This window comes from Equus asinus, chromosome 12, assembly GCF_041296235.1.
Source record: "Equus asinus isolate D_3611 breed Donkey chromosome 12, EquAss-T2T_v2, whole genome shotgun sequence".
Taxonomy (NCBI): Eukaryota; Metazoa; Chordata; class Mammalia; order Perissodactyla; family Equidae; genus Equus; species Equus asinus.
This window is the reverse complement of record NC_091801.1, coordinates 55,669,230-55,679,114: the sequence shown is the minus strand read 5'-3', so window position 1 is coordinate 55,679,114 and position 9,885 is coordinate 55,669,230. Positions and strand designations below refer to the sequence as shown.

The 9,885-nt window shown below is 37.7% G+C and overlaps 1 pseudogene; it reads right to left on the bottom strand.

Moving 5' to 3' along the window:
• Positions 1–620: 620 nt before the first annotated feature.
• Positions 621–1,725, bottom strand: LOC106830425 (large ribosomal subunit protein uL13m pseudogene; annotated as a pseudogene).
• Positions 1,726–9,885: the final 8,160 nt, after the last annotated feature.

Below are 9,885 nucleotides of genomic sequence, written 5' to 3'. Positions count from 1 at the left end.
TTATGTTGCTGTTAATATTCAACTTCCACTCTGACCTTAGTTCAAATGTGACTTTTATCAAACTATAGTACTTATTTTTCTTGTGTGAGTCTCCTATCTTAAAGAAATTTATTTATTAGGCATTTATTTGCTAATTAAGCCAATCGTTACCAGAATTCGCGATGATTTATTTCCTTAAACTCCTGTAAAAAAGCAATCTGTGAGGGTACAGATTGTTTTTGGATTGGTTAGTTTAATATAGAAATCTTAGGCTTGGGCCTTTGAGGAACAAAATCAATGCTGCCAAATAACAATTCTATTACAGTGTAAAATGTTCTCTTTAGACTTAAGTTTTGAAAGATATTACACAGTTTTTTAACCAAGTAAGCAATTTTATTCTTATCATCATTTATAACATTCAAATCAGATTACATAATAAAATAATTCTATAAAATAGTGTATTTTATTTCAATTTCCTATTGAAGGAACGTGTCCTGACCTTTCTCCACAAATTTTCAGCACTCGTAACAACTTTCTTGTCAAAATGCAGCCCTTGGTTCCCTCTGCCCTGTAAGTTAGGAGAAATTCACCAGGAAGAAGTTTCAATCACCTCATTGTTATTTTCTGCAATTTTTAGTCGTCTATAGCCAATAATCTTCAGGTGGAGACCACATTCTTGGGAAGGCCTCTTTCTTCTTCTGTGTACTCACCTAGATGTCTGGGTACTTTCCGTGGTTGAGGAAGCTCTTCCACTAAATTCTTAAGAATATCTTCTGGTATATCCTCATCTGGGACAAGATGCAACCTCTGCATCAGAGTTCTTCTGTGAAGGTTTTTTGTCAGCATGCCGTAAATAGTCAGTTTTACAATCGCCACTGGATTCTTCTGGTGAAGTTGAGCAGCCTTACTTGTTTAAATCCACCTGGGTAGCCAGTATGTGAGGAGTATACTTTTTGTTCCCATTTTTTTCCAGAAAATGCAATGTGCCTTGTGTTCATTATGACAACATGATCCCCACAGTCACTCAGTTGATGGTACACAGGTTTATGCAATCCTTGACGTTTCATTGATGCCATAGCAGCAAGTTTCCCAGGAGGCTGTGTAGCCCCTGACACAGGAAGGGTTAATAATCACTGGAAAAAGCTTGCCAACAAACTGTGACCCGGAGGTGAGAAGGCCGGTTAGCCAATGACGGGTAAGACCCCCTGGGGGGCAACCTAAGCCAGGCGGCGGCCGCCCGGGGGCACAGATGGAGAAACGATATCGATGTCGGGAGCAAGAGGGACCATTGCCTAAGAGACCTTGCCTGTTCTGAGATAAAAATATAGGAGCACAGCAACAACATGATAATATCAAAACAGAGGCCAAGAGAGGGCTCCTTGAGAAATCACTAAGAATTCTTGGCATTCGTTAATTACTTCATCCAGAACACCTGTGTATGTTTAACAGATGTAAGCTATGTATATATTGAAACGCTGGTTATAATAAACTCAGAGTGGCCATCAGCCCTCTCCGCATCTATCCTGATGTGTACATTGGATTGCGACACCGACAGGCTGCATTTTCCCATCTGAGAGATACCAAACTCAAACAAAAGTAGTGCTTGCTCATCAGGGACAAGTAACAGTCCAAGGAAGGAATCACACTTGGAGCAGGCCTGGGCTAAGAAGCATCTCAGAGCAACGTATCCAAAACTGAACTCTTGCTCCTCCACCAGAAACCTGCTTCACTCTCAGCCTTCTCCATCTCAGTTGATGGCACACCGACATTATACAGCTTTTTTTTTTATTTATTTTTTTTTAAAGATTTTATTTCTTCCTTTTTCTCCCCAAAGCCCCCCCGGTACATAGTTGTGTATTCTTTGTTGTGGGTTCTTCTAGTTGTGGCATGTGGGACGCTGCCTCAGCGTGGTCCGATGAGCAGTGCCATGTCTGCGCCCAGGATTCGAACTAATGAAACACTGGGCCGCCTGCAGCGGAGCGCGCGAACCCAACCACTCGGCCACGGGGCCAGCCCCCGACATTATACAGCTTTAAGTGAGACTTTCAACCTTATTTCTTCTGCTGTATTTTAAAAATTATTTTATAGTAATGCCTACTCTTGACCTTACAAAGCTATTGTTATGAAAGTTTTACAGTACCTTTAAAATGATTGCAGGCAATTTGAATGTTTCACAACCAAAGTTGGCACTCACTGATGTAAAGCAGACTTACAAATACAAAAAAAGTGCTGATTTCCACTTCTAGCCGTTATGGAGAAAATGGTATAAAACTTATCATGTCTCTTTAAGCAATTATAAAACAGAACAAAATATGAGGCAACTGTTTTTCAGGCATTGAATAATAGACACAGTAGAAATGTGATCCTTGATAGAAGGCAAACCCACAAGGTTAAACTCACATTTTCCCAGCAACCAGCCTGGGGACAATTTCCTGACTTCAGTACAAGAAGATGAAATGCAAGCAGAGCAGTAGTCTTACTGACTTGAAATGGCAGAGATTAGAGTTCAGGTCTGGTGAGGTGGATTAAATTTGAGGGGCAGGTTAGCAGAGAGGAGGGAAATGTACAGAAAGGGCCTCCAGAATTCTACATGGTAGAATTCTTGGCTTGATACCTTAGCTTACAGATGGGATAAGTTTGTGCAGAACAAGACTCTATAAAGAGCAACAGAGCAATTGTTGTGGATCTGAGAGATACATGGAGATACAGAGGATATAAATGGAGATTTCAGATTGTTAGGAGAAGGTAGGATTCAATCCCAAAGTGAAGAGACCACACTGAACACTTCAGACATTCAGTTGAAACCCCTGAAAGGCCAGAGTTTAGGAGTGAGAACCAAGTCCTAGAGTTAGGGTCATGTCATAGGACTGAGGACAAAACTGAAATATTTCTATCCTAACACAGCATAAAATCAATCCTAACATGATCAAAAGGACCTAGTTCATTTAGTTATATGGCAGAATAAAATTTCCTTTTGGAATAAGACAACATAATCTATACCCTGCCTCCACATACTGACAATGCCTAGCATACAATTCAAAATTATTAGATGTGTGAAGAAGCAGGAAAATGTGATCCACAATTTAGAGAACAAAAAATTTGTTGAAACAGCTATGGAATTAGCAGCCAAGACTCTGGAATTAGCAGCCGACAATTTAAAAACAGAATATAAGGCTATTTATTTTAATACAGATTTAAATTTTTAAAAAAGTTATAATGAGAAAACCAATAGAAAACTGCAGCCAAAAAATTGAAAGTATAACAAAGAACTAAACGGAAATTGGAAACTGAAAAGTACATCATTTTAAATGAAAAAATCACGGGATAGACTTAACTGTAAATGCAGCTCTGGAGAAGAAAAGTTGATAAAGAAAGGTTAGGAAAGATCAGTCACAAGTATGCAAACAGATTATCAGAGAAAAAAAAGAAAAGACTGAAAAACATAATGAAATACTGAAGTATTTGCGGAACAATAGCCTAACAGTGGTCCAATATCCATATCTAGAAAGAAAGGAGAGAGTGAAATGGAGGGAAAACATTTCAAAAAAGGATGAAGAGGAATTTCCTAAATTTGGTGAAAAATATAAACCCCTTGGCATATCATAATCAGATTCTTAAAAAGCAAAGCTACAGAGATATTCTTAAAATCAGCCAGAGGAAAAAATGATGTTATACGAAGCAGAAGAAAAATACAAATGAACTCTGATTTCACATCAGAAAAGCTGGAGGTCAGAAGCAAATTTGTCCAAGATATTTCTGGAACCAGAAATTGTCTGTTAAAATTTATTCTCCCACAGCAGAATTTTGGTTCTGAACATTTCTTGTTACATTTAGCCCTATTTTGTGTTTTTTGTTGCCCTTATAAAGGAGAGCTTTCTCTCCCATTAAATTTTCTAACCAGTTATTGTCAGTATATAGTAGAGCAATTGATTTTACATATCAATTTTGTAACCAATGATCATGTTGGGTTCTTTTATAGTTTCTAGTAGTTTTTATTTTTGTGTGTGTAAGGAAGATTTGCCCTGAGCTAACACTCATTACCAATCCTCCTCTTTTTTATTTTCTTGCTTAAGGAAGATGGCCCTGAGCTAACATCTGTGCCAGGCTTCCTCTACTTTGTATGTGAGATGCCTCCACAGTATGGCTGATGAGTAGAGCAGGTCTATACCCAGGATCCAAACCCGGGAACCTGGGCCACTGAAGTGGAGTACACAGAACTTTTACCACTCAGTCATGGGGCTGGCCCCGTATAATTTCTAGTAGTTGTGAGTATACTCTCTTGTGTTTTCTAAATATGTAATCATGGCGTTGTTTTGCTCCAGAACAAAAAAGATCGTGTGACAGAGGCGGGATTCAAATTCACATTTCCTGATCCCAAGTTCGATGCCATTCTACCATGCTGCAAATTGCATTTATGAGTATATGGAATAGGCTGCATCTTGCATAGTATGTACTATGAGACACTGAACTTGGGCCCCTTTCTAAAACTATCTTCTCTTCTTTGCTGCTTGTTGTGGGTCCTAAAATGTTTCAACCCTAAAGAATCATTTCTTTGGGTTTTGAAAGGTGTTTAACCCTCATAAACAATTCTGTTAAAGTTCACATACTGCCAAGAATAATATTATAAGTCATTTGTCCCCAAAATGGATCATTCCTTGCTAAATGATAAGCTCCATGAAGGAAAGAATTACTCTTCTTACTTATGAAGTATTCGATGCAGTAGGCAGTTTTCTCTAAATGATGTATTTGCTTAATTGAAGTGAATTGAAATATATAGAAAATGAATCCATCAGATGTTATTAGAGATTATCTGAAAAAAATCCCATAATCAAATCTGTTTGAGCAATATTTACACAGGTGGATTTACTGTGGAATTCTCAAGAGGACTTATATTGCAATTCTCAGGGCAGGAGCTAGATTTTCAAAGTTTTCAAACTTATTTTTCCATGGAGCCTTTGCATTTCCCTTAGAACATTTTAAGATGTTGAGAGTGCTGCTGAAAGGGATCAGGAGCTAACCCATATCAACAGTAATTAGCTAACAGAGAGCTGAGAGCAAAGGCCTGCGGGGTGTGGAATAGGGTGCAAACCTGCACAGAAAAGGGGGAATGAAAGGAGAGGTAGGGAGACTCTAAAGATAAACTTTGCCTACATTTTCAAATTTTGCCTAATTCTCACTTTTAAACTAATGACATAATCTTGTGAGGCCAGAGAATATAGATATACAATTACTAATCCAGCATCATCTCTCAAATGCTGTGACCACCTTCTCCCTTAGTAATGTCTGCAGACCAGTCATGGTACTCCATGTCTATCTGCAGATCAGGGTAATCAGAAGTTGGCTTCCTGGGGCCGGCCTGCTGGCACAGTAGTTATGTTCGCACGTTCCACTTCTCAGCAGCCCGGGGTTCGTTGGTTCGGATCCCAGGTGTGGACATGGCATCGCTTGGCAAAAGCCATGCTGTGGTAGGCGTCCCATCTATAAAATAGAAGAAGATGGGCATGGATGTTAGCTCAGGGCCAGTCTTCCTCAGCAAAAAGTGGAGGATTGGCAGCAGTTAGCTCAGGGCTAATCTTCCTCTCAAAAAATAAAAAAAGATAAAATTAAAAAAAAAAAAGAAGTTGGCTTCCGCTGCTGGAAATGACAGGGGCAAGATGGCTGGCCATGTGGAGCCACGGACAGCCCCAAGTGGAACATACTTCTCTGCGATACTCTTACCTCCCCTTTATAATTTTAACTCTCATATTTCTCCTTTATCCCATTTCCCCGTCTATTTTATATGTTTTTTTTCTGTAAGTATTTTTGAAAACTCTGTCGATTCTTTATTAGCTGGACAGGGGCATAAATAAACAAACAAATAATATTGTGAGACACTTTAGGAGGTACTGGGGCCCAGTCTCTACTCTCACAAAGCTCCTAATCCATTGGGAGACCAACACCTAAGCAGACAATTACAATACAATGTGATGGGGTTGTATATTGGGGCAGGCACAAGGTGTAAAATGAACGCCTACGTCGTCTAGGGAAATCCAGGATGCTTCACTCTGAGATGATTCAATAGTTCATCTAATTTCAAATGCCAAGTAACTCTACAACTATTTCTCTCGGTGGGAAATGCATCCTGGAACTTTTTTAGTCAAAAGATCCTCCCCTCTTAAATGATTTTCTTGGAACAACACTGAAATGTTGCAGAGATGGCAAGCAGAAATCTCACCAAGTTTGAGGTGACACAGGGAAATCAATCTGTCATTAAAATGTACCTCAGTGATCTTACACAACATAGTAACAACTACTTACACTTATGGAAGGTTATTAAACGCTTTAATATACATCAAAGTCAGCAAATTATAGCCTGTGGGTCAAATCCAGCCCACCACTTGTTTTTGTACAGCCTGTAACTAAGAATGATTTTTACATTTTTAAACGCTTGGAGAAAAAAATCAAAAAAAGGACAGAATTTTTTGGAAACGTGAAATCTATATAAAATATGAATTTTAGTGTTCATAAATAAAGTTTTATTGGAACTCAGATGCATTTGTTAGCATTTGTATTGTCTATGGCTGCTTTTGCCCTACAACAGTAGAGTTGAGTATTTGTTGTAAAGACCATAATGACCCACAAAACCTAAAACATTTACTCTCTGGCCCTTTTCAAAAAAAGTTTACTGATCCCTGAGATATACCATTGTTCAGTCTGCACACGAACTATAGAGAAGTTAGGCAAGTAGTCACTCCCATTGAACCGATGAAGAAAGAGGCTAAGGAGTTTATGTTCACATCACTCGTGAGTGTTTGTTCTAGAAAATTAAATGCAGATTTCCTGACTTCAAATAGAATCTCTTTCCACTACGATAAACATACATTTTGGCTATTTTGCTTTCATTGTTGTTACTATTACTCTTGGAAATTTTGTCTTGTTTTGTTTTGTTTGTTTTGGGTAGGGTAAAATTTCTGGTTACTTCTGTTGACACAGTTAAACTATCAGATCTAAAAATACTCAAGGAATCTGAAGTGAGGTCAAGTTGACTTCAAAATCCACACTCAAATTTGCTACCCAGCAGTCTCTTGCCTATTGATGCTGTGAGCTCTGGATAGAGACTAACAATAAAATAATAAAGCACTAAATAAGAGGAAATGTTGAATTCCAACCAGCGTGCAGGTGTATTAGCATTGCCCACCTTCTTCCTTTATTGTCTTCCCTTTGCTAAGAAAATAGGATTGAGTACCTTGGTGGGCATTTTTTAAATCTCAGGATAAAAACTATCTAAATAAAGATTTTCATGTGGGTTGCTGTTTGCATCTTCCCCCACATTTTCAAACATTCTTTCTCCCCTTGGAAAGCGGCTCAGTGGAGTGTCACTGCAGGGAGGTTAAAGGCTCTATGGAGAAGAGGGGGAGGATGAGACATTATTGAGAGAAAAATAAAATTTCTGTGCAGGAATAAACTGAGCTGTCTGAACCTATTGGTATTATGAATTTTTTTTATCACCAATGAGATAAAGATCTCTAGAAGATTTTTCTGGGTTTCTGCTCTTATAAGAGCCAAGAAAAACTAAAATCAACCAAACCATAGGCAAGTCTACCAGGCAACTTCACAAAGCTGTAAAAATGACACAGCTATATATTTTGCCTTTCCTCTCATTTCTTTTACTGTCCCATTATTATATACCTGGCATTCTGAAGGATTTTTAATTTGAAAACCCTGAAGAATATTCTACATATGTTTTCATAGATGCTATTTTTTAATAAAATCAAATTCCTCTACTTTTTTTCTGTTTAATTTCTGGTAAGGCTTTTTTGTTGTTGTTATTTTATAGTGTTTTACATAGTTGTTTTGTTCCTGAAAAGAGGAAGAAGGAGCAGGGGGAGGAGGAAAGGAGTCTGCCCCCAAATTATGCAAAAGAAGAGACAGTGAAGCTAAGTAAATACTGTGTAGTATTGCCAGGGCGTTCTTAAGAGAAAAAGCCATAAATTCAACTTATCTTACCATTTTATCCCAAAATGTCAAATTTATTCATGTACAGTAAATGACACGAGGTCATTTGCTTTCTTTTCCACTGAGAAATCCACCTCCTGAATTAATCGAGGCTTAGCCCATAACGACAGACATAGATCATTTAACATTTCCTGCTTAAAGTACGATCATTATGTTCTTGCTGATCCATTTCAAGGCTGTGCTATGCATAAAACTGTGGGCTATATAAAGCAACACGCAACGAGGAAATACCACTTGTGCTGAAAGTGAAAATAGTCTTCAAGTTGTTTTCAGTTACATCTCTTTGATTTATGGCTTTCTTGATTGAAGTGTTATAGTAGGTCATTAATAATAATAGTAACCCATATTCATATGGTGCATTCTGGTTCCCAACCTGCCTTAACTTGTATGCCTTCATTTGATCCTCACAGTAGCCTGTGAAATGAGAAGGCACATTGTTTCCAAGCTACAGTGAAAAGCCCAGGTTCTCTAAGGGAGGAGGCAAAGTGACTTGATGAGGTTTATATAGGAAATAAGTAACTGGGAAAGAAAAAGAGCTCAGGACTTCTAATCCAGAACACTTTCTACAATAGCTACTAATTTAGCAAACATTTGACATTTAACATATGTGATATCACAGTATGAGCAAGAATAAGAATAGTATACGTAGGATAGAATAAAAATAGTTTTACCCAAAGAAATCAGGCAACATTTCTGAGTCACACAACTAGTAGTAGTGCCACTTACCTGTTAGGTTTGATGTGAGGATTAATTAGTCTAATATATGCACAGTGTTTAGAACTGTGCCTTGCACAAAGCAAGAACCCGATAAATGGAAGCTAGTACGGTAATAGTTATCCTGGCATGGCTCACATTATATTGAAAATGAATTTTGTTGTTTTAAATTTCTTTTTTAAATAGGCAATACATGTATAAGGCACAAAATTCTGACAGGTCAAATGGGTTTACAGAGAAAAGTCAGTCTCTCATCCCTGTCTTCCAACCACCTGATTCTGCTCCACAGGCATCCACTGTTATCCAGTTGTAAAGTATCCTGTTTCCCAAGTATTTCATTTCCACAAGTCCTCCTCTTTTTCAAAACGTTGGCTGTAATTAATTCTTTTGTTGGTTCTTTAAATTTAAATGTATGTGTTTTTGAGTGTCATTTTACACAAACTGGAGCATGATATAAACACTATTCTGCACCTTGCATTTTATTTACTTAACAATAGGATGAACATGTAAATATCATTTTAATTGTGCCTTTTTGAGGGGGAAAATGATGCAATTAACAATTATGTGGGACCCTAGGTGCAGACCATGACATCCCATGCAAACCAGGATATAGCTGCCTTACTTAACCGTCTATCTTAGACACCATCCCACATCAGCACACAAAGTGTGTCTTCATTATCGTGTACTACTTCATACATAAAAAGAGTTGTGACATATATGTGAGTTTAAAGCATAAACCCAAACCACTCAACTTAAGAACTCAAATCTTACCTTTATACCTTACACATAGACAGGTCTCTTGTGTGTCCACTCCCATCCCTTTCCTCTCCTCCATAGAGGTAACAACCACCTGAATTTTATGTTAGTAATGCCATTGCTTTTCAAAAAATAGTTTTATCACATAGGCACATATACCCAAACAATATATTATATAATTTTGCTTATTTTTTATATTACAGTATAGGATTGTAAAGTATGAGGTCTTCAGCAACTTGCTTTTTTTTTTTTTACTCAACATTCTCTTCATATTTTCATCTGTATTGCTCCACATGACTGTAGTTCATTGATTCTCACTGATAGGTAATTTTCCACTGTATAAATATTCCATGATGTATTTATTCATTCTTCTTTTGATGATGTTTGGGTTGTTCCCAGTTTTTCTGTCATTGCAAATAATGGTTCTGTGGAATTTCTTGC